Source organism: Myotis lucifugus, unplaced genomic scaffold (genome assembly GCF_000147115.1).
Source record: "Myotis lucifugus unplaced genomic scaffold, Myoluc2.0 scaffold_1, whole genome shotgun sequence".
Taxonomy (NCBI): Eukaryota; Metazoa; Chordata; class Mammalia; order Chiroptera; family Vespertilionidae; genus Myotis; species Myotis lucifugus.
The window spans coordinates 34,817,735-34,844,785 of NW_005871049.1; the positions used below are offsets into that span (position 1 = coordinate 34,817,735).

The window sequence follows — 27,051 nt, forward strand, 5'->3', positions numbered from 1 at the left end:
ACAAATGTAGTAAAGGTTTCCTTAAGTTTTTGAATATGTCACTTCATTGACTTGCGATTCATAATTTTTTTCCTAAACTGTTGTAAAATCAGCAAAAATGCCTTGGCAATTTTAGCATAGTTCCTAGGATACTGGTTGGCACTCAAAGGGTTAAAATGAAATTCTCTTAGAAAACACAGTGAGAGAAGCTATGTGCAATATTGTATAGTGGAAAGAGAATGGACTTTGAGGTCAGAAGCATGAGCTGTGTGTCCCTGAAAAATTCTTTTAACCTCTCTAAACATCGAAGTCTTTTTTTGTAAAATGACAGATAATTTTGCCTGCCGGTATAGCTCTGAAGATAAATTAGTTGACTTAAGAACAGGTACCTGATATCTAATAAGTGCACAATAAATATTAAATATCTTATGCCGGGAGCAGATTTATTACTTCAATATAAACATATTGTAATTGGGTTTTCTATCCATGAAAAGCCACAATAAAATGCATATGCATATGAAAAGATAGAATTAGTATATAAAACACTTAAAGATTTGGTAAAAAAAAAATCACTTGTACGACTCTACCAGTCTGGAATAGGTTTGCCTGCACCAAGAGCTTTAGGGTGTTGACTCTACAGTACCTTCAGGGACCTGAATCTCTTCTGCCTTTCTGTCCAGCCATCTTTAGCATGTGGGTCTATCTCCCACATCCCTCACTCCCAGTCACAACATGACTACTTCGCCGCTCGCATTATATATTTTGTCCAGGTATGAAAATAAGAAAGAGCAAAGTTAGCTGCCTCTTTTAAAATAATTTTCCAAGCCCTGGCCGGTTTGGGTCAGTGGATAGAGCGTCGGCCTGTGGACTGAGGGGTCCCAGGTTCGATTCCGGTCAAGGGCATGTACCTTGGTTGTAGGCACATCCCCAGTGGGAGATGTGCAGGAGGCAGCTGGTCAATGTTTCTCTCTCATCGATGTTTCTAACTCTCTATCCCTCTCCCTTCCTCTCTGTAAAGAAATAAATGGAATATATTTTTAAAAAATAAAATAAAATAATTTTCCAAGAAGCCCAACTTAAAGTTTATATTTACTTCTCATTGGCTAAAACTCTCACATGACATCTGTAACAGTAAAACAGGCCTGGGAAGGGGATCTTGTGGCTGAGCATGTCCCCTAGAACAGAAGTGGAGTCAGTATGAAAATGGGGACAATGAACAGAAGTTGGGAACAGCAAGGGCTGTTACTGAGATTGTTGCTCTATGCATCCCATGAGGATCTCCAGTTGAACCTAGGTTTGCTTTTCTAGTGTGTGATGGCTTCAGAATTCCTACCGAGAAATGATTTTGGCATGTACATTTGGGGTGCAAATGTGGGGTAGGAAAGTGGCTGATGGGGCTGATGAATGAGGAGAATTCTGAAGTCCTCTAGAGTCCTCGGCTGAACCACAGCCTCTAGTACAGTGATGGCGAACCTATGACACGCGTGTCAGAGGTGACACGTGAACTCATTTTCTTGGTTGATTTGTCTTTGTTAAATGGCATTTAAATATATAAAATAAATATCAAAAATACAAGTTTTTGTTTTACTATGGTTGCAAATATCAAAAAATTTCTATATGTGACACGGTACCAGAGTTAAGTTAGGGTTTTTCAAAATGCTGACATGCCGAGCTCAAAAGGTTCGCCATCACTGCAGTCTAGTACTTATGCTATTCACATCTCCAGACACAAACACTTAAAACTCAGGTTTTCTTTGCCTGTGGAGTAAATCAGTCAAGTACAAAGATTACAACTCTTACTAATAATGGTTTTTTTTTTTTTCATGAAAGGGATTAACTGGATTTTGGCAGAATTGTGCTTTTCTCCTTTAAGCTTTTCTCTTCCCATGATCTTATAGGAAGAAACTATTAGAACTAATATTTTTTAAAGAGAAAACAATATTCCTCCCAAGAGGGATCTTGCCTGAAGCAACCTCTTTTATATGGTCCTCCCTAAGGCAGTAAGCCCAGTCTTTTATAGACATGGTGTGGCACAGGTGTGTGGAGCTGCACTAATGAGCAGCATAAGCTCTTAGTTACACTCCCATTTACGGTGTCATCAGGGTCCAAGAAAGCAAGAGTATTTCAAATTTAGGTTAAAAAAAAAGAAGGGAAGACGCTGAGGCTCTTTTCAAAGTTAATTATTCTGGGAACGCTGATTAAAATAAAAACTTTGAACTGGTACAGTGCACCCATTTATGCAAATCATTCACCAGTGAAAATTACCTGGAGAAAGAATATTTTAAAGTCCATGGGAAAGGGGGGGGGGGCGGGGGCGGGATAAAACAAGTTTTTCTATAATGTCAATCTGGGCCAAATTTAACCAACCTCCATTCTAGATCCAAAATTTGGGCCAAAATTTGGATCAATACAGTGATCTTTGTATAAGTTCTGTTAGCTGGCTTTTAAACAGGGTAAAAATGAAACCAGATTAATGACTTAACTGGGAGACTAAGCTGCACTGGACACTGCAAACCAAGCCTTGGGCTCCTTAAAACTCGAATTGGCTCATCTACAAAAGTCAACCTCAAATTTTATCTTGGTTTCATTTGGAAAAATCCTCCTATTATTATCAAAAAAGTTACAAGTGGCTTTCCTTTGGGGAGTGGTTTGAATCTTCAGTCTCTCCCTATAACTACCACAGCATCTAGGTTAATATGAACTATCTTGAATAAGGTTATGTGTTTGAGCTCCTTATTATACTCACATGGGATAAGGAAGACATACAGTTCACAATCACATCCTTTTCTCTTGCACAAAGCTTGAAATCGTCACAGATGCTAATATGTGCAAAAAGTACAAATATGCTGCTACTTTGATTTTTAGTTCCATGCCATCTGGCAGTGAGGATGAAGTGAGTAAAAGTAGAGTGACAAGCAAAAGTATCAGCCTTTCATGTCTAATGTTGTAGTGGTTGAGGTGTGAAAGAAGTGAAAGAGTATATATATGTATATATATATATATACACACATATATATATACTAGAGGCCCGGTGCATGAAAATTCATGCACTCGGGGTGGGGAGTCCCTCAGCCCAGCCTGCGCCCTCTCACAGTCCGGGAACCCTCAGGGGATGTCCTACTGATGGCTTAGGCCCGCTCCCACAGTCTGGCCTCCCTCTGTGGGAGGCGACCAGGCTGCCCATCGCTCCTCCTCCCGCTGGTCGCTGCCACCTCCCCCCCCTCCCCCGCCACCATCCCCTCCCTCTGCCCGCTGGCATGCACCTTGGCTGGCCTGGCGCCACCTGCTTGCCGGCCCCACCCCCCGCCAACTGGTCATTCCACCGGTCAGTCAATTTGCATATTATGCTTTTATTATATACGATATATATATTATCCTAAACTGTTTAGTCCCTTCCAATGGACAGTGATGACTCAGCAATTGCAAAGCCAATCACTAGTGAATGGGATGAGGTTAGACACTGGACCCCAAAGCCTAGTATTTAGAGCAAAAGCACAGTAGGAGACAAGCCAGTTACATACCAGTCAACTGGCAGAAGACACCAAACCCAAGTAGGTCAGGTCCAAGAACCAGGATCCTAGAGCCCGGTTAATGTTAGAGCTGACTAGAGTCAATGAAGAGGAAAGGAAGCTAAGAAACCAACCTCCATTTGTAGGCAGAGTTCTTTGTGGTAGCTTCTTATGAAGGTAATATGTGTCTCCTCTACCCACCCCCTTGTCCCCATACCCAAACATCATGCTGCCTCTGGTATTTAAGGGGTAGCATTTGATACTATTTCATCAGGTTGTCTACCCCCACACACACCTTTCTAGTTTTGACACATTTCACACAGTTGTCATACCCACTGTCCTCAGACAAGTCTGTGGGCTTCAGGCAAACCAAGTTGTACTAATACAAATGTCTATAACTGATAAATAATGAGACATCTGAAAGACTTGTGGCAGCTGAGACCAGAAAAGAACTCGGTCTCTTCTCCTTCTCTCCTTGGAAACTGGTGCTCTGTCATCTTTTCATCTAAACATTTGCTCTTCCAAATTTTTGATTCTTGCTAAAGCAAAGAAAATTCTTCTAGGTGCCAAATCTGTCCTTTTTGACTCAACTTTCCTCTTTATCTTCTATGTGAAACCTCATCATATCTGCCGATTTCTGTTTCTGAATGGACTTTGACTTCATGTTTTCCTTTTCTCCCTCACAATCATCACCTACACCCTGAACTCATAAAACATGCATTATTTTAATTGATGTGTTGGTTCCAGCCTTTCCTCTCCTGGGTCTGTTTCCCACACATCAGTCCCTAGTTCTGGGATCCCTGAGAGGTCTTGTAACTGGATAATCAATGGGTCCATGCTGCCTGTCACTACTTGAGCCGATTAAGCAGAGACAGGGTTGAATCATATATGAGCATTTATTCCAATACTGCTGGTAGTATAGGAGAGCAGTGGGTCATTCACAAAAATCTGCTCTGCACCCCACCATAAGCCAGCTGCTTATATTGGGTAGAAGAACAAAGATTACATGGGGAAGCAGGCAAAAGGGTATGCCAAATGGGCAGTTATTAGGTAATGCAGGCTAGATATTTGCAAAGGCCTGTGGATATGAAAAGGTCTGGGGTCTTCCAAGGGCTGGTGATATGCAAAGGGTTGGGGGTCTTCAAAGGGCTGGCGGCTCTGGTTTCTGCAACAAGATTGTTAATCTTTCCATAATAGGCAGCTCCCTGGTGGGGAGGATGGGCTGCATTTCCAGATGAGCTCCCAGTTCCCACATGCAACTCCCAAACAGGTTAGATTAGAATGTGCCCTCTTGAATCAAAACAAAATAATCATGTTTAACAGAGCATGATTAATATTTCTTACAATTATAAACTGGTCCCCAATATTCTATTTCTGCCCCTATTATTCTCACCACCTATAACACTAAGTTCAAACCCTTCCCCTAACACTCAGTACCTGGCAATCTTCTCTATCCAACCATATTTCCCACCTAACCCTTTGTACCACTCATTTCCTTATTTCCAGTCTTGCCATGCTTTTTCCCCATTTCTAATCAATTTTCTTTGCTTAAAAGTTTCCTCTTTCCTCTCCAGCTATCCAAATGCTACTTATCCTTCCAAGTTCATGTCAAATTATCACCATGAAGTCTTCTCTGAAAAATTTGGTCCCTTTAAATTCCATAGCCCTATTTGTCAATATCACTCATTTAGTTATCTAGAATATCACATTATGGTTTGTGTTATATAATGCTTGTTTTATAAGTTCAAGTTTGCTTCCCTCAACTGCTTTGGAGAGCAATGAGTTGGGATACATTTCTCCTATATTAAACTTTCTCCCCTGAAGGGACATGAAATGGCCCAATAGGCACACCATGAATATTTAATATATATTTATAACATTTTGTCTGAAAACATGGATAAAATAAAAAATTACATTAAGAATGACTCTTGAAGAGTCAATTTGGGATTTGGAGTGGTTTAAGCACTTGATACACAAGAATTCATTTAAACACACTAGAAGTGAAATATTCTACTGCCTCTGACCTCTGGGCCTGCAGCAATACTGGCACATTATACTCTGGTTTTCGGCCCTTCTACCATAGTTTCTGGGCTGCTTAATTGGCCTGCATTCCAACCTCATCATTGGCATGTAAGACATCACCTACACATTTAAAGAAATAGTTAACTCTGACCATTTGCTTTACCAAGTAGAACAGAGATTTCCAAAGAAGGGGAACCCCACAGCTCTGTGACCTGGGAAGGTTCTGCCAGGATGTCCTCACATCTCTTTGTTGAGTTCATGTTCTCCTCCCCTAAAGATGACACGGAAAGAACCCACTAGAAATGGAAGAACAAAGTAAATTTGATCTTGAACTGAGAAACAGTTCTCTTTCTAAAGACCTTATGTACATGGTACCTTCAGATTAAACAGAGTAATTTGATTTTTATTAAGCACCAAAGAAGCAGAGCGCCTGGGTGAAGTGGTCACTAGCGCTGATCTGTCCAGCAGTTAGATCATCTAATTAGTAAACACTACAACAAAAGCAGAAAATATAACGACAATACGGAAAATTAAGTAACAATGGAGTGAAAATTCTCTTCAGTTAGATATTCCATATTCCATCTTAAGAGACTGTAGCAAAATTGTTTAAAGCATGGAGACCATGTAAATTTTGTAAAATCATAAAGGAAAGGAAAATTGTTTTTACAAACAACACCAGAACTGGGATCATGGGAAAATGAATTGAACATGCATTGTCTACATGAACAAATAGAATCTGGGAGGAATCAAACAATTAATTTTGAACAAGAGCATCTCATTTTTAACATTCTTTCTTCGCATACATGCTTCAGAATTTCAGGAATCAAACCACAATGGGTTGAAAAATACCAAGTTAGCTCACCAAATCTATGTGTGAACAAGATTAGCATTCAATAATGTGCTGACTAATCTCACCCTTAAACATATTATTTTCAGATTTGACTTAAATAGCTAAGTTACCCCTTTATCTCTTTCTTTGTTCAAGCCAATCTCTTCCCTCCCTCTCTTATACAGTACCATCTTTTCTTCTTGCTCAATATTATCAAACCAAGCCACAAATCTAATTAAGCTGTCTTGATGCCAAAATCTCTGCTCCTGGAGAAATGCATCATGCAGCTCATCTAGGTAAATGAATTAAAAGAGCATCCAGGCAGGTATCTGGTGAATGTCTCAGTTCATCCTTGCATAATAAACTATCTTCTCCTGCTCATTCATTTGTCAGTCACAGTAACTAAGGATTATTATTTGCTGAATGTACGTGACACCAGCAATTTGCAAAGTCTGTTGGCAAGAAAATCAGGTTAGAATGACAGAGTGAGAAATTAAGCAGAAGCCTGATGTAATTAGCTACAACAATCAGTGCTCTAATTTCTGATTTATTGTTTCCTGTTTTCCTGCTGCACTCCACTCTGTGTATACTGTATGTGCTTCGTATAGGCCAAACAATTGCCTTATCAGTCCTGGCAAAGCGAGAGGTCACAGTTAACAATATTTATTTAAACATGCAGGATGCTTCCCGCTGCAATTAGGAAATAACTATTACTAATAGGTCCTTGGCACTACTTCCTCACTTATACAATTTTTGGGGGGAAAAACAGAAACAAGAAAGGCTTGGATTCATTTCTTACAAATGCATAAGAGTTGATTTAGCTCTCCCTCTAGGAGAATTTTTCTTCTCTCAAAAGGTTTGTGATTCTAAATTAACCAAAAAAATCATTATTGTTACAGCTAAATATCCATAAAAATATGGAAAAAATATTCTTCCTGATAAATAGTGGAGTTTATTTTCAAAGCCACATGGAAAGATACCCCGACACACACCTTGGAAACTCTAGTCTATAGAGAATGTCCTTGCTTTCCATCATTCAATCACAAACATAATGAAGTTAGACAGGGGTGGGGGGGAGGGTTCATATGTGAAGAAAGCATTTTTAAAAATTGCATGTAGGATATATTTCGAAGAGGTTAATTATGAGCATTTTGAAATTCTAAATAGTTTTTTAAGCTCTGAAATAACAAACTCTTCATAAGATAAAAATACCACTATACTTAACCTAAAATAATGTTAATATTTCTGAAAAGCTGAATATAACTCAATTTGCATCACTAGCCATAAAAAGGAATATTTTATAGATCCTTTTGAAAAATAAAGAAAATGGATATGATGAAATAAATATTTTTATTCTTTTAATTTCAAAATATTAGATATGAAACTCTCCCAGAACACATGTCTAACATAAGATAAAGCAGAACATACTAACAAGGTCCTTGGGGAACCCTCAGAAGCTAGTCAGACTGCAGAGTCATATGGGAATTAGAAGACACATTAGATCTAGTGTCAGGAGACCTGGATTATTTTCCAGGACATTTCTCTCATTAACCAGTGGTCTTGAGCAATTCATTTGACCTCACTAGGTCTCATTTTTCTTATAAATAAAATGAGAAGTGTGGACTTGATCTTGAAATTGTTTTTATAGTAAAAATAAATATATATCAAGCACTTTGTTCTCTGTCAGGAGCTATGCTAAATATTTAAATGATCCAGTTTTTGCTATTAATAAAATTAAATTAAAAACAAAATTTAAATTTAAAACATTATAATGAAAAGAGGGACATTATATACAATTCACTGTTGACAGTTCTTTTCTTTCAAGTTGACATATACTTCACGTCTTTTAATTCTCCCAATAGTCTATGAAATAAGAACTTACTGTCTCTATTTTACAGATGAGGAACCTGAAGTTTTGAAATTCTGTAACTTGCTTGAGGTTATTCAGTTGGAAAGAGACCCAGAGATCATTCTAAACAGGCTAATCTGTGCCCATAACACAAGTACTTAATCTTTTTGTTCTACAGCCTTATATCTTAAAATCTTAACATATTAAGATTCTAATAAAAAATACATATAGATTCATGAAGATTAACACAAAAGAATATCTTAAACCAAAATGTAGAAATCCACAAAGTCCTATTGAAATAAGATGGAAGACTTAGTGTGTGAGCACCCAATTATATTTGTGTCTAATAATAGTTTCATGAAAATGACAATAGCAATTCTAAACAAATATCATTAAATCAATCACTAAGTAGTTTTCTGAGTAGTTTTTATGTTTTCAATTCAGAATTGTATTCTTTTTTTAAATTTTTATTTTATATTATATTTTTTGTTTAAAGTATTACAAATAGTAGTACATATTCAGGCTTGTATTCTGTAGGAGGGTAGAATGTACCCTCTTTTCCCAAGAGATTCGTAATCCAGTTGCGGTTATACTCCATGTTGTACATTCATTTATGGTAAAATCTGAGGTACACACAACAAATGCTGAAGGAAGTCAGCTGATAAATTTCAAATATCAGAGCTAGAGCAGTCAGGAAGCATTTTTTATGGATGAGATAAATAAATATACTCTGAATTAATGGAAGAGGGAAAGGAGAGCTTTTCTTGACCAACACCTTTAAGGAAATGGCTAGAAGGTGTTAGTCAAGAAAGCAAATAGGGATAGTAGTGTTAAATAAAGTCTAGTCTAATTGTGTTCAGGAACAGAAGTGTGTGTGTGTGTGTGTGTGTGTGTGTGTGTGTGTGTAAAAAGAGAAGAGACCTCATATTCAAAGGAGTTTTTTTAGGCATCATTACAAGGTCCATTTGTAATGGTTAAATCCTGAAATGAAGAAAGTGCCGGCAGGAAAAGAGAGGAAAGACACATGTAAAAAACTATTTTCAAAGTAAATTTTCATTTATTCACTCAATCATTTATTCATGTGATTAAGCTTGATTATAACCTTATATCCAGGAACTATACTAATATGATAAATGAAAAAATGAACATCACTAAGACTCCTTGAACATTAAACAGACAATCAAATAATACTATGAATAACTATGTGTCCACAAAGTTATAACCTAGATGAAATGGACCATTTCCTTGAAAGACACAAAAGGCCAAAACTCACACAAGAAAAAAAAATAGAAAATCTGAATAGGCTCTGATAATACCTGGTTCCCATGGCAATTGCCACACATAAGTCTCTGCTCCAGTAATCTGTGACTCCCTGTATTTTTCTGCCTGTCTTTCTAATCTTGAAGCCCTGGTTTTCCTTGAACCCTCATCTATCCTTTGGGTCCTAGAAGAGTTAATTTTTCAGTCTGTTGAGTTATTTACTCATTAGAATGGAGTGACAACCTCCAACTTCTTTACCTACAGAACCAGAAATAGGAAGTCCCTATTTTTGTGTGGGTGATTGTGTAAACATTGCTGTCATTTGTAGAAATAATATTTATTAGTAGTAAAGTATTGTTGAAATTATTTCAGCACAGTTGTGACTTAAACCTATACACGGTCCATACAAGCTGACTATGAAAGGCATGCATCCATTAATTCTTTCATTTATCCTACAAACATTTCCTGAGTGCAAAATAAGCACTGTGCTAGGTGTTAAGTGATGAACAAATAAGACACTGCAGTTCAAGATGTCTATCAGGAGGTAAAAGGCTCTCCATGAATGATGGTTAGCTGAGGTTGAGCCACTCGGGTATCATCTTCAAGAATAGCAAGATGGGAAAAGTAGACAATATCCAAGTATAGTGTTGAAGGAAGGCATCTAGCACAGTATACTTCTGGGTCACAGACAAACTTCTCACAGAAAACGACCATGTTTATAAGTATTATGGCTTATGAGAATCTGAATTGAGAAATTCTCTGATTTCTTTAAAACTCACTACTGCCTTGACCTGATGTAAAGGGCTGGAACTGGGGGCAGTAAAGTTTGTTGGATTGCTATTTTTCTTTGACATCGGTGACCCACCTATCTGAGATTCCCTTCAGCAACATGTCTCAGGTGCACCATAGACAAGAACAAAGTGACACTGGAATGCCATCAGAATGTTGATGCCAAGGTCTCTTTTATGTGCCTCCTAACCTACAGGATGGTGTGTACCTGGTTGAGAGGTTTGCCCAACGTGTGCTATCCACGGCCAATACAATCCAGGCCACTGGAGATGCATCTTCCAGGAACTGCACTGTGTGACTTCCCTTGGTTTTTAAAATGTTTGGATCTATCCTACCTGTCCGCACCTGCAAGGAACTCTGTATACCTTCAGCAGCAATGTGAGGGAGGAGTATGGGAAAATGACTTTGGCAATGCGACAAAACTCAACATTAAAAACAGTATTGAAGGAGAGGATGAACTCAAACTACAATAAATAGATCTCTAATTCTGATAAAGATTAGCATGGTGCCTACTTGGAGCTGAGAAAGAATACCAGTAAGAGAATGCATCAACAACAATGATGACCAATTAGTCATTCAACTCAGGTGTAGAAAAGGAAGAAATGGCAGAGAAGTTAGATAGCAATGTTCTGCCAGATCCTCCAGTAATGAGGATCACAGTGATTGGGATGAGAAGAATAGACAGCTATGACCAAGGATCACAAGGGTCACAGGTGTGTAGATACTGTGGCTCAATGCTAGCTGAAAGAAGATCAGGTCAGACCATCTTGGCATCAGCATCACAGATCTTTACGAGAGGCAGACAAGATCTGAAAGGAAATGTCCAAATAGAATGAAGAGAAGGTGGGTAAGACTAAGCATACCTGGAAGGAAAATGAGAAAGCCATAATATAATATAAAGGGGGCCAGGGTAAGTGTTCTAAGAAGGACAAGCCAAAGAAAAAGAAAATAAATGTAAAAATGAAAAAGATATCAATGCCCTCCAGGGGCTCATTAGCAGAATCATTCTCAGGGCAGCTAAGTGAGAGCTTCAAGAGACAGTTTGTGTCCTACGATGACAGGAAAGAATAAGACCAAGAGAGAAGGCATAGTAAGGAATTGGAAGAATAGGAACTAGCCATTACTCCCCCAGCTCAGAGGACTGGGTGTCAGAATCCAATGAATAGAAAAGAGGAAATCTTTCTCTCCTTACTCTTGCCCTATCACACCTTCTCTCTCCCCATTCATATTTTGGTACCAGTTTCTCCTCGTGTTAAAATGTAGTTTTTTGATTCTGTGCCATCTAATCAAGCTCTCCTGGTGGTATGCACTTACCGGTGGTAGCAGGAGAGCTATCTTACTCAGATACTTCCCATGGATGACTCTTTTTAACTTGGGAAAGGATTGGGTGGGAGACAAGGCAAGGCAGAACCCTCCTTGAGTTTCCCAATCTTAAGGATATAGCCTCTGCTTGTCCTGTTCAAGTTGCTGCAGCATGAGTTTTATAAGGCCAGGCCTATAGCTTCTAACTGGGGCTTATGTCTACTCATATTTTGTAGTTCTGGTCTGTAAAAATCAACATTTAATAAAGGGAAGTGACTTTTCATAGGGAGGAGAAGGAAGGAGTGATCAATTCTGCCAAATGCTACTGACAGAGAAAGATGAAGGAAGATAATGGCAAAATAAAGGTTAATAATGAGAAGTCCTAGGAGCTTTGACAAATGGAGGTCCTTGACAAAAGCAGATTCATCAGCTTTGAGGTGACACATGTATGGACTTAAAATCAGGCTCCACCACTTAATAGCTTATGACTTTGGGCAAGAAACTTTAATTTCTGAGCCTCAAATTTTTCATCTTGGCAATTAAGTTATAGTGCCTACAGCAGACTGGTTGGATAATTAACAAAATAACATATGGGAAAGATCTTGGCATAACTTAATAAATAAATGGGCTTTCTTGCTGTTTCCCAAGTCACAAAAAATGGAAAATATTGCTAATTAACCAGTTTTATTAAAGCCAAATAAAGCTTTACAGTATATCAAAATTTTTAAAATAGATGTCTAAATTTTTGAAACTACTCTTCCACTCACAAATTTTTTTAAGACAGCAAAGTTTAAACTTTATAATGGGAATAGTCATAAATTACTCAATAGCACATAATAGTTAATGATCTTAATAAATGCTTTAAATTCCTATCACAAAGGAAATAACTAAATCATGTTTCTTACACTAAGAATTAATATTTTTCCTGAAATAGGAGATCATGACAATGGGAATATTAATAAAGTTAAAGGCATATTAACTTAAATTAAAATGGTAATGATGTCCCAGTAGAAATAAATATATTATTCTTTTTAGACTAAGGGAACAAAATCATGCAAAATCTCAGGCAAAAGAAATGTCATCCTTGTAATGGAATCTATCATTTGCAATTAATTAAATGTTTTAGCTGGGTTGAGACTTAATTGCTGCACAGATCTTAAGGCAACATGAATTTCTACCAAGATATTGAAATAGCTAAAAGATTTTGTCACCTGGGTATTTCTGTGGTGCTCTCTTAATTGTATCTTTAGGTGAATGGAATTCCCTAATTTTAATTTACTCAGATCTGTCAATATTTTCCTGGTTAGTGCATTTTGTGTCCTATTACAACCTTCTTTTCCTTTTTTTTACCTAAGCATTTATTAATTGATTTAACAACGTTACCTCAGTAATTCTCTGAGTCAAAAACAGGATACAAAAATGAACTGGATAAATCAGTTTCTAAAGAACTTTTTGTACAATATGGGAGGGTGAGAAGGTGTAGAAAAGACACTTAGCATAGACAAGTAAATAAACATTAAATATAGTGTGATAAATGTTTTAATACAGACATATAAAATACTAGGGGAGCAAAAAAGAAAGGTTAATTCACACTGCTAGGGGGCAGGGCTCATTTTAAAATTTAAAAAATATATTTACAAGGCACCTAAAGGCTGTGGAAATAGTATATTCAGACTTATTATTGGTTAGACCTAAATTTATATCTGGCTTTACTAGCTATGTAAATTCAAGTAATTATTAACTAATCTGACTTTCACTTTCCCCAACAATGAAATAAGCATAATCATGCCTGCCTAATTAAAAATATTTTGTTAAGGAGTTTTGTACCTATGTTCATAAGAGATTGGCTTTGTAATTTTCTAGGGTGTGTGTATATGTCTGTGTGTGTGTGTGTGTGTGTGTGTGTGTGTGTGTGTGAGATGTCTTGTCAGGATTTTGGTATCAAAATTAGGCTGGCTTCATAAAACAGGTTGGACAATATTCTTTCAATATTTTTCTGTTTGAAGAATGTGCTAATATTGGTGTTATGTCTTTATTAAGTGTTTGGTAAAACTCACCAGTAAAGACATCTATTGTTGAAAATATTTTTGTAAAGAAGTTTTTAGTTATTGACTCAATTTCCATATTAAACTATTCAGATTTTTAAAAATTTGTTTCAGTTTTGGTAAGTATGTTCTTCTAGAAAGTATCCCATTTCATTCAAATTTTAAAATTTATTGCAATAGAAATGTTTGTAATGTTCTCTTACGATAATTATGTCCATAGAATCTATAATAATCATCCCTTTTCCATTCCAACTTTAGTAATTCTCTTTTTTCTTTTATCACTCCAGATATTTATCAATTTTATTATTCTTTTCAAACAAATTATTTCACAGACTACTGTTCTTTTTATTATTTCCTACTTTCAACATTCTTTGTGTTTAATTTGTAATTCTTTTCACAATTTCTTAAGATAGATACTTGAGAGGAAATTATTAGACTTTTTCCTTACTATATAAATTTAGAGCTATAAATTTCTATTTCCTCTTCCCACAAGGTATTTATATATTATATCCTTATTACTATGGAGCTTAAAATATTTTCCTAATATCTATTAGTTTACTTTTTCACTCATGTATTTTTTTCAGAATTATATTTGGGACTGTATTGAAGATTTTCTAGTTAATCTGTATGTATTTTTGTGGTCAATTTTGGTAAATGTTATAAATACACTTGAAAAAATATATATCCTTCAGTTATTATATGCAGTATTCTACATGTTTAACTAGATCAAGTTAATTGTGTTTATATCTTTATTGATTTTTTTTCTCCCCATTTCATCAGTTACTGAGAGATGTATATTAAATTTTCCAAATATGATTGTGAATATTCTGTTTGTCCTTTAGTCATGTCAAATTTTGCTTTATGAATTTCCAAGCTATGTATTAAGTGCATACAAATTTAAAATTCTTAAGTTATCATGCTGGATTAAACATTTTATCATTACAAAATGTCCTTCTTTATCTCTAGTAATGTTTCTTGCCTAAAATCAACTTTCATATTAGTTTGATATACCAGATTTCTTTTGATTAGTTTGCATTTTCTGTGATTTTCCATCCTTTTACTTTCAACACTTTTTTAATACTTATATTAAAGCTACATCCATTGTAAACAGCACATAGTTGGGGTTTTTTTAAGGAGTTTGATAAACTTTATCTTTTAATTAGTATTTATTATATTTATATTTCATGTAATTCCTCATATGTTGAGGGTTTTGTTGTTTGTTTGCTGGTTTCATTGTGGAATTTTTTTAATCCTTACCTGAGAATATGTTTCCCATTATTTTTTTGTTTGTTTGTTTGTTTTGGAGAGTGGAGGAAAGGGAGGAGTGGGGAGACAAAAAAGGAGGGGGTTGGGAAAGAAAGCCTGAGAGAGCGGTGGGTTAGTTGCCTCACACACACACCCTAACCAGGGCCTGTAATCAGCTTGCAACTGAGGTACCTGACCTGACATCAAACCCTTGATCCTTGTGTTCATGGGCCAACACTCTAACTACTGAGCAAAACTGGCCAGGGCTATATTGAGGTTTAAATCATGTCTTACTATTTGCTTTTTTCTCCATCCCACCTCATATTTCATTTTATATCTTACTTTTTATACGATTAATCAAAAATTTTATATCATCTTATATCTCACTCTGTTTCTTCTCGGTGGTACATTACTAACTTAAGTGATTAATCCAGAGATTACTGCATGCCTTCTTGGCTTATCAAAATGAATTAGTAACTTTATCACTTTCCAGATATTGCAAGGACCTAATAATAATCCATTTTCCTCCTGTAATTATTATGATATATCATATATACCTCAAATTCACAAGACAACTTATACAATCTATTTTAAGTTGATATGCTCAGATATTTACCCTTGTGGATTTTTATTTTTCTTTAATGCATCTACATGCTTCTATCTGGATCATTATATCTGAAGAAATCCCCTCAAATCTTTACAACTTTGGTAGTTTTCCAACACCTCCAAACAATTGTTTTCATTATTTTAGCTATTCCTGGTAAGAGTATTGGTCTGAGATAAGCAAGTCTGCTATTCTGGAAGCAAAAGTTCCACTGGATATCTCCATCTTAGACATCTTTCCTAACTCAAATACCTGCTTGACATCTAGATGGCTAATAGCTCAAACGATATTGAAACCCTGGCCTGTCCTTAACAACACCTCTCCTTCAGCAAAACCTCACTTCATTACAGCATTCTCATGTTATTTGATAACACTGTCAACCTTTTAGTTGGTCAACCTCAAATCCTGGAGTCATCACCTTTCATTCCTTTTTCCCCGTTAGATGTCATATTCAATCTGTCAGAAATCCTGTTGACTCTATCTTTAAGATTTATCCAGAAATCAACCAATACCCTCCATCTGTACTGTTACAACTCTAATCTGAACCACTTTTATATCTCGCTTGGATTACTACAATAATTCCCTAATAGGTCTCTCTGAGCCTACCCTGCCCCCTGCAATCTATCCTCAACAGTGGAGCTAGAATGATCCTTTTAATCGTTAAATCCTGTCACTCCTCAGCTGATACCTCCCAATTGCTGCACATTTACATAAACAAAGACCTTACTATAACTTGCAAGGTCTTACTTGACTGTCTCCTCCTTGCCTCTCTGACCTCATCTACAATTTGCACTGGACTCTCCTTCACCACACAGGCCTCTTTGCTGTTCCCCAAACAAATAGGGCTCTGTCACATCTCAAAGTGCACGCTCTGGCCATTTCTTCCGTACAGAGAGCTCTTCCTCATCTGTTCTATTGGCTAACTTTCACCCTCACAAGGAATTGCTCAAATCCCACCTTTTTAATGAAGCAAGCTTTACCATTACCAATTGATTTAAAACTGCAACTTGCTTGGCTTCTGAATAGCCCTTTCAATCCCTCTTACTCTGCTGTAAGTTTTCTTTTTTTCCATCGATTTTTCATCTTCTAACATATGATTCACTTATTTTATGTTTTATCTTTATTTGTCTTCACCAGCTAGAATACATGTTCCCAGGAGAAAAAAAAAAGGAGTCTTCGGTGTATTTTTAGTGGTATATTACAAAGATTTCGAACAATGTCAGGCATATAACAGACTCTCCATACATATTTGTTGGATGAATCTGTGAGTAAATGAATGTATAACTTTCTCTTTCTACACATTCTTGCTTAGAAGTTGAATGAGATATTTTCCTCTCTTGAACCATAAGCATATATACCATATCCCAGTGAATTGGTATTCTATGTCAATTGTAACAATACCACAAACTTGGTAACTTAAAACAACAAAAATTTATTTTCTCATAGTTCTGTTGTCCAGAAGTCCAAAATCAATATCATGGGGCCCAAATCAAGGGGTCTAGAGCCAGGCTCCTTCCAGAGACTCTAGAAGAGATCCATTCCTTGAATTCAAAATCTAGAATGAAATTCCTAAGCTTATGGCCACATTACTCCCTCTCCGATCCTTTCACATCACCTTCTCCTCTATACGTGTTTCAGAACTCCCACTGCCTCCATCTATTAGGATACATGTGACAGCATTTATGACCCACTTGAAAAATCCAACATACTATGCCCATCTCTAAATCTTTAACTCAATCACATCTGCAGAAACTTTTTTTCCCAAGTAAGGTAACACTTCATGTTCCAGCTATTAGGACATGATATTTTGGAGGACGATTATCAGCCTACCACACCAAGGAATGATGGTGTAGTGAGTGTAGTTTCCTTAGAACTTTATGAAGCAGAGCTGTCATACCAGCCCTAGAATCCTTATTTTGGGATATAGAAATAAACCTATTTTAAAGCACTGTACTTTTGGGCCTTGTTAAGTTCAACCACATTGAATTCTAACCAATAAAAACTGTTGAATTATCATTAATATATTTTTGTTGTTGTTAATCCTCACCAAAGGGTATTTTTCTACTGATTTTTAGAGAGAGTGGATGGGAGGGGAGAGAGGGGGAGAGAAAAATATCAATGTGTGAGAGACACATCGATTGGATGCTTCCTACATGCTCCCCAATCAGGGCCAGGATCGAACCTGCAACCCAGGTATGTGCCTTTCACCAGGAATCGAACTGGTGACCCTTCGGAGTGTGAGGCGGCACTCTCACCACTGAGTATAACAGCCAGGGCCATCACTAATATTTTAAACTGAAATATTACATTTACCTAAAATGAAGTTTCACAAACTAACCCAAAGGTCATGTTTCTTTAATTTAGAGTGGAATTTTATTGACTCATTGGGGAACATTGGTTATTTCACATTTATCAGAAACTCTGATATAAAAAAAATGCTCAAACTTGGTAATGAAGTTTGGTAGACATTTTTTAAAACCTGAAATGCCTAGAAAATATAAAAGCAATGTAAAGAAATCTTATTACAGAACTATTTAGAATCACTGTTCTTTACAAAAGCACATTTAATACCTGAACAGTTATCTTCTTTACCTATTACATTTTCTCAAGAAGCCTAATAAGGACAAAATTACAAGTCTAGACTGAGTCTCAAAGACATGAATGTTCACAAGAAAGCTATGTTCTAAACAAATGCCATATTTGACAAATGCTGGTGAATAATGACTAAAAGTGCCTAGCTTTTTAAATAGAAAACTGCCTCTTTAGTTCAGTTATTTAGCCTAATTGTAAAAGCTGATATTTATTTTGACATTTATTAAATAATATATTAACAAAATAGTGGGCAATTCTAATTCTGCAAAAATAATCCCCAACAAAGTTTCAAGATATCCTCCAAGGAAAAGTATTATTAGGGATTATAAACTAAAAAAGCTTTCGATTAGAGCTGTGAAAGACAGCTCAGCAGGCTGTGAAATTCTAGTGGACATCTATGTTTGGCCATTGTCCATATGTCCCATTATTAAGTAACACTGTTGGGTCAAACCTCTCAGGCCCAAATAAGCTATTACCTAATAGAGTTATGTACTAAATGTTATCATGTTATAATTAAGCTACATTGGTTCCCAATTGATGCCCAAATGATCATACAGACCATACATTTTATCAAAATACCAAAAATTAAGTTCTGGCTTTTTTCTATAAATGATCAACAGTTGACTTATTCAATAATTACTGTACCATCATCTAGTCAGCTGCTCAAGGCAATATCCTTTTTTTCACATCCAAGTGGGGAAGTAAGTCCTACCTGTTTAATAACTCATCTCTGTGTGTCCCTATTAAAACCACTTAGATCAACTCCAGAACTACCATTTACCACCCAGGTTCCATTAAGCTCCTAAATGATCTCCATGCATCTGTTGATGCCTCTCTAATACATCCCCCTCCTTGCAAAGGGAAGAGTGAATACATCACTCTTTTGCTGAAAACCATTTGGTGATCCACCAGATTCTTCAAGGCCATTTATAATCCGGCCATACAATGGAGCCATTGAGAACTTGGGCTGTGGAGCCAGACCATGTGGGCTCAAACCCTGGCTCTCCCACCGCCTAGCTCTGTGATTCTAAGAAGTTACTTCATGTCTCTGGTTCTTGATTTCCCTTTCTGTAAAAGAATGAATGTAAGAGTACTGTCATATCACTATGATTGTAGGGATTAAAAGAAACCGTGCTTATAAAGCCCTTATTCCAGTGGCTGGTATGCCGTGAACATTCCAGAAAAATGAGTTGCTATTATGTCTCAAGTCCTGTGTTCTCTACGGTTTTAAGAAACTGCTGGCGGTTCTCTGTAGGTACATTTATGGAAAGAAACCTAAGTGAAAGTCACCACTTTGCTTCTTTATGTGTACCAAGACCCACACATTGTTGCCAAAAGAGGCACGTGCTGACTTTTGCAGAGGTGGCTTAAGAGGGCAGGGCAACTGCAGGACATTACCGCTCATTTGCCGGCAGTGAGTGTGTGGTACAAACCAGAATTTCAGCCTGACCCTTGATTTCATAATTTAATACCAATATTACTTACATTATTAGTTTTACTGGTAAATCAGGAGCACGTTGTTGGAGTCCAGCTGTGACCTCAGGGCAAGAACTTTTGCCTGCTGTCACCTTCTGACAGTTTGGGCTGTTAATTACCTCAATCAACTAGAGCACAAGCACCTCTCTGTCTGCCAGCTGGCAGGCTCCGCTTCAGAAACTGGCAGGTTGGGAAGATTTAAAACCTGTAAAAAGGGCTGCTATGTAAACAGTTTATTGTATAATATTCGATGACCACAGTAGACCGGCATCAGTAATCAAAGGGAGGTGCTGCTATTGTGCCTTGGTGGGTTAGCAAAGAAGAGAGTTAAAGCCAGATTTTGTTTATATCCTTTTTTTTTTTTATCCAGAAGAATGAACTAGGAATTTCAGTTCTGTTGATGTCTTGGAGGAAAGTTGGTCGTGTAGTTCTACTGAAATAAACGCGGATTCCAACAAAAAGAAAGATAAGTAAGCAGTTGTGTTTACTTTCCAGAGATCACAAAATAGGTGGAAAAGCTTGAAGCTCTCTACTGGTGAAGGAGGCTGTATGGGCGGGCATTCACTCTCAAAGGGAATCTATACCCTTTATACGTGTGGAAACTGTGTGTGCGCTGTATCATGCTTGCTGACTGCTACTATATTCTGACCAAAACAGCTTTCCTGTCAGTCACACTTAAAATACAATTTTTGAAATCATGCTCAAACTTTTGAGATTGTATCTGGTATGTCACAACCTCCCTTCCAAACTCCATAGAGAGAATTTTAATGTTAATGTGAGTAGACTATCAAATGATAAATTGAAATGCTAAATGGTCATTCTTCAGATTCTACTTGAACATTAAAATTCAGACATCTGGCCTTTCTTGATTTAATGGCTTGTTTCATAAGCCAAGTGGCTTAAGTTCAAAACATGATCAAAATCTAAATTATTTATTTGTTTTGGAGGAATAAAAAAAAGCATAGTATACTATGATTAAATAACACTGAGTAATTTTCAGCAAAGAAATGAAACCAAATTAGCTTGTATCTGCCTTGGATTCATTTCTTTGAGGCATTTCTTCATAAACCTTTCTAGAAGAAATCGTTGCCTTCTTGATATTTTCCTTGGAATCTCTTTTCATATAAATTATCAGACCTATTTATAATTAACTATTTCTATTCAAGTGGGTGCACACATGCATACACCCTGCCTAATAGTAGTTACTACAGGTTTGTAATCTTTGTCTTGCCTTTCAAAGAAACAAAACTTACATCCACTTCTCCCTTATCCTTTGAAATTAAAACTTCCTTTTCCACTGTTGATAGTAGCAGATAATATTATTTGCTTAGTATATGCCACATAAAGTGAGAAGCACTTTAAGGGTATTGTTTCTCATCTATTCTTTGCCTTATGAGATAGGTATATGATTGCCTTCACTCTACTTATACAACTTGCTCAAAACCATGCAGCCTACAAATGTTAAAGCAGAGATCCAACAGGAAATGTTTGGCTCCTCTCTCTGACTCAGTCACCCCAATACACTATCTCCCAGTCAGCACTTTCTTGAAACTCTTTCTTGAAAGACAATCAAATCTCTGTGCTTTCTTGGATCTCTCCCTTCCCTCAGCCAGAACTTCATTTGCTTTTTATTTTTCCTCCACAAATATGGAGGGTTCCCCCACCTCACCCCACCCCCACCCCCTGTTTCTAGGGCTTCTTCCCATCCACTTTTCTCATTTATTTCAGTGGCTTTGACTTTTACGACTACTCATGTGGGCTCCAAAATCATCAACTTTCCTGAGTCCCAGAACCCTTTATTTGATTGTGGTTAAGCTCCCCTCTGTAGCAAACCTGCCCTTTCACTTGTAATTGCATCCTAGTTATTGGCATTACCGTCCACCCAAACACAGGATTATCTTTCATCTCTTCATTTCACCACCCATTCAGATGAAAAAAATCTTAAGAATCTTACTTTCAAAAAAAATCATTTTTCCTTATGCCCAGAGCATGGCTAATTTGAGTCCCCATTATTACTCACTAAAGGAGTACTGCAGCAGCCTCTTAAATGCTTTCATTGCCTCTTGTCTCTGTCCTCTCTAATCAGTTCCACATTGTACCACCAGAAACATCCTTTTAAACACAGAACAATTCTTAGTACTCCCCTTCTCTAAAACCTCCAATGGCTTTCCGAAGTACACAGACCAATATCCAAACTCTTCAGTTCAGTAAACCCCTGGGCTTATTTCTGGTTTATCTTAATCCAGCTTAACTTCTGCTTCCATACTCTAAGATGCATGCTCTACCATTTTCTGATTGTGCCCTGCCCTTGTCTTCTCTTCACTATGCTGGTGTTCTTTCTTTGTGAGCTTATTTCTCTTTCATCTTAATCCCACTTGATGTACCTCTGGTTTTCTATGAAATTCCGTATGGTCCCCCCCAAAATTCATCCACCTCTTCATTTATTTCAGAAATATTTATTGAATATTTATTATGTGCCTGACACTATACCAAGATCTGAAGTCTTAAAAATAAAAGGCAGGGTCCTTTCCCTCAAAGAGTCTATAAAAATCTAATAAAGAAGACAAACAAGTAAATAAGTAAATAAAATGACATATGGTTTTCATGAAAGATATAAATTACCAAAGCTCTCTAAAAAAATGTGCTATGAGGAGAAGGAGGCAGAGGAGATTGCTTCACTAGTGAATTCTACTTAGCATTTAAGGGAAAAACAATAACTATACACAAGCTCTCACAAAAATTAAAGATTCCACCATTATATTGATATTAAAACCAGACAAAAACTGTACAAAAAAGAAAATTAAAGACCAACATCTCTCACCAATATAGGCGCAAAATTCTATGTAACATTTTAGCAAATCAGTTCAAGAAATACATTAAAAAATATGACAAGTAGGGCTCATCTCAGAAATATGAGGTTTGTTTCAACATTAAAAAATCAATAACTGTAAGTTATATTAACAGACTACGAAAAAATTTTTATTATCTTAGTAAATGGAGAAAAGTCATTTGACAAAATTCAAAGTCAATGCATAATAGAAATTCCCAGGAGAGTGTAAATAAAAGGAAACTTCCCCAATTTGTTAAAGAGCGTCACAAAATTCTACATCAAATACTATATTTATATTAAGAGCAAATTCTTCCCAGTTATTACTGGGATCAGACATCTAATAAATATTGTACTGAGGAAGTTAGCCAGTGCAATAAGGTAAAATAAATAACTAAGCTACAAGTGGAAATAATTGCATCCTTACTTCCAGCCATGATTGTCAAGGTAGAAAATCCTAAGGAATCTACAAAAAACACAACTAGCAACAAGTAACACCAGCAAATATATAAGGATAACATATAAAAATCTACTGCATTTCTATATATTAGCATCTAACAACTGAACATTTCAATTATAAAATCACAGTCAGCATCAAGACCATAAAATATTTAGGGATAAATTTAAATAAGTGCAAAATCTGTACACTGATAATTTCAAAACATTGTTGAGAGAAATTAAGTAAGTTAAATAAATGGAGAAATATTTACAAATTAGAAAATTCAATATGTGAAGAAATCAATCCTCTATAAATTAATCAATAGATTCATCATGACATCATTAAAATTCCAACAGGCTTTGTATATAAATTAATTAAGTTGACTCAAAAATATATATGGACATGCAAAGAAAATGAAATGGACAAAACAATTTTTGAAAGGACAACAAAACTGCATGACTTGCATTACCGAATTCCAAGAACTATCACAAAGCTACCGTGTGGTATTAATGAGGATATAAACATAATAAACTTAAGGTAATTCAATGAGGAGTAAACAGTCTTTTCAACAAATGATGCTGAAACAACCTTTGCTACACACCACTTATAAAAATAAATGCAAAATGGATCACTGACCTAAACATAAAATATAAATCTATGACACTTCCAAAAGAAAGCATGAGAGAAAATCTTTACTACTTAAGATTAGGTAAAGATTTCTTGGAGGGCACAAAAATAAAAATAAAAAACCCAACCAAACAAACAAAAAAACATAAAAGAATAAATTGATAGATTGGGTATAATCAATACAAAAAAAAATTGCTCTTTGAAGACATTATAAAGAAATGAAAATACAAGCCACAGATTATAGGAGAAAATATTTGCATGACACATATCTGAGGAGCTTGTATCCAGAATATATTTTAAAAACTCATAGTAAAATAAAAAGACAAATAAGATTTAAACCAACAACTCACCCAAGAAGATTATGTGAATCACTAATACACACATGAAAAGATGTTCAACATCATTATTTATCAGAGCGATGAAAATGAAAATCACAACGAGATACTACTAAACACCAACCAGAATGGCTAAAATTAAAAATGGTGATGATAAAAATGCTGGCAAGAAGAATACTGAACAAATGATACACTCCTCTGTTTCTGGTATGAATGCGAAATGGTACGGTCACTTTGAAAAACTGGCATTTTCAAACTTTAAAAGCATAAAGTAAAACATTTGCTTACCAGTGTCTCCTACATGGTCTCCATCCTCTTCCCATTCCAAACATGTACGTCAACTTCAGATCGATTTTTCAATACCATACATTCATTACTTTGTTCATTTATTCACTCACAGAGAATTTCAGACAAGATTTTTCACAGAAGATAAGTTTTACCAAGTACAAAATTTTTCATGAAAATTATTTGAGGTTTAAGCAATTATTTCTCAATCCAAAAACACCCAAAGCAAATAATTCCTCTGTGCCTACATAGGTTACGTTAATCAGGTTATACAAACTAACAACCTAATATCATAAAACAACAGAAGTTTGTCCCTTACCGTTGTTGCAGTCATTTGCAGTTAGAGGGGCGTGTGGGGATGGGTTTTCTCTATGCAGTCCTTCGAAGATTCCTTGTTTTCCATTTCAGTGGTTTTACCACCTTTATGTTCACTCCTCTGCATCCTCCTCATCTATCTGGAAACAAGGAGAGGCAGTGTGGGGATCACAAGATTGGTCTTAGATGCTAGGTCTGAAAGGGTATATTGCTTCCACCTGCAGTCTATTGACCAGCGGTCAGAACCCTGGCCCCATCTCCAGGCGGGGGAGGCTGGGAGATGCGCCTCAGCTGTGCGCCCAGGAGTTAAAGGAAACAGGTGAGCACACAGCACTGTCTCTGCCACAGTGACCATGAGAAAAGCACACCTAATCCTCTTCCTTTGGTACTTACACAGACAGTTCACCGTCCAGCAACATGGGTTTGATCTGAGGAGCCCACTTATAGGTGGATTTTTTTCAATACCGCCAGCCCTTGGTATCTGCGGGTTCACAATCCCATAGACTCAAAACAACCCCGGATGGAGAACGGTATTTCTGCTTTCCAGAAGGGCAGTTTCCTAACCACGGTTTCCCAGCTGCAGATTCCCAACTGCAGATCCTGTTTTCATCTGTGGTTGGTTGAATCTGCTGATGAGAATTGCTAACCATAGCGTCTAAGTTTTCAACTGTGAGGTGGTCAGTGGGCGCTCTTCAAGGGTCTACTGCAGTTTAGTTGCTTCAAAATTTTTGGAGCAAAATGAGATATAAATGAATGATTAAACTTTCCTTATTAGGAAATCATAACCCAACTTAATAACAGATATTTTCTAGGCTGAACATTTTTCATAGTACCAGTTACAATTATGGGAGGACCTCATTAAGCTTTTACTGTGATCATCAAAAAATGCTATGTAAATGGCTCAGTGAATGAAATGAAAGTCAAAACTTTTCCATATTTGCATCCATGTGTATACATGAACTCAGATTTCTGCATCCATGTTTCTTAATGAATTCAAACAAGAATGCCAAGAGTATGCACCAGTCATCATTTGTTTTCTTTATTTCTACTTCTTACCTAGGACAGAAGAAGTACATGTTAACTACCTTTTTATAGCATGAAGTAGTGGAACGAGAAGTGGATTATGAGGTAGGAATCCCAGTTCTAGCCCTGGCTCTACCATTATCTGTGGTCTTGATAAGCCAGTTCATCTCTCTGGATCTTAGTAAGTGAAAGATAGAGGCAAGATTATCTCCAAGGTATTTTCCTAATATTCTCAGAGTCTTTATGAGGCCATCAGCTCCAATGGGCTTATCATTCAGGGACTGAATGTTTTGATAGCTGAATGTTTTATTCCTCAACTGGAATAAAAAGAAAAAGAGGAAGGGAGACAGAGAGAAACTGAATTGAAACAAAATTCCTCTTTACTTTAGGAATTTGTAATGTACAAATTGAATTCAACCCAGGGAAAATTACAATCATTTCTGTTCTTCCCACCAGAGGTTAATTTGGGCTCAGAAAGTCAGTAATCAGTGCCACAAATTATAATCTACCCTGCACTTTTTGATTACAGAACAGGTTCTAATAATCCAATAGCTGAGACAATCAAATAAATATTAAAAATACTGAAATTTCCTGATTTGCATTTAATTTGTAAGGAGTAACCATAAACAAGATGATTTAAGCCTCAAAAGAGGCCATATAGAGCAGAGAAATAGCAGAGGAATAGAAGCTTGAAAATCTGTATTCTATTCTCTGCCCTGCCCCAAGTTATTTGTATGATGATGTTGGCAAATCACTTACGATCTTTAGATCCCAGTTCCTTTATTAAGGAAAGATTGTGTTGGTCTGTAAGATGTCTTATAATCCTAGGATTCTTTTGAGTCCATGAAAAAATGAGATCTACATTGAGAAATACAGATAATCATATAACATTCAAAACCTATCCCAGATAAATTCCATAGAAAGACGCAGAAAAAACGTTTCCCTACAAGGGAAGCATTCTGGCTTATCTTGGACCTACCACCATTGTTATAAGAGAAAACAAACAGGTAAGTTTCATATTTTGCTTAGAAAATAAAAGGATGAGTTCAGTTCATATGTCACAGATCTCAGCAGTTTAAGGGAGAATAACTGAAAAATATGTAACTTAGATCAATGGAAAAGAGAGAAATTTGTCACTTTTTTAAACCCAATCAATGAAAGGAAGATGCAAATGCTCCTTGGAAGAAATACATTTTAGTTTCAAATCTCAGTATCAAACTGGCCAGGTTGCAGATAAGAGACTTCCTCCAAAGAAAGCAGGAAAAGAATATATACTGAATAATGATTCAAAATAAAGTGAAATCTATTTTCTAGCAAACATTAATACTGCTTTTGGAACTTAAGGTGAAAGAGAATTTTTAAAAACAGATTTTATTCACAGAAATATTCTCATAGCAGGAAACTTTTCTAGAACTACATTGAAATATCTCCTGAATATTATAGTAGCACATAACTTAATTTTTCTTTAAATGTATTTTGCTGATGGATCTCTCATACCAAACAGCTATAGCCAAAATGGTTCAATTTTATAATTACAGTGCTTTTCATTCTTTTGATTATTACTTTAGATTATCTCTTTAGAACAGTTGGATAATTTAAACTTTAAACTTGAGAGAACAATTCTGTCAGGAAAAACAAAGACTTGCTAACTACTCAGGTCTTGGGACAATCATAAGAACTGAGATTCATAAAACCAAAT

The 27,051-nt window shown here is 36.3% G+C and overlaps 1 pseudogene; it reads left to right on the forward strand.

Annotated features, from left to right (window-relative positions):
- The first annotated feature begins 303 nt into the window (after positions 1-303).
- Positions 304-11,500, forward strand: LOC111825789 (annotated as a pseudogene).
- The last annotated feature ends 15,551 nt before the right edge of the window (positions 11,501-27,051 follow it).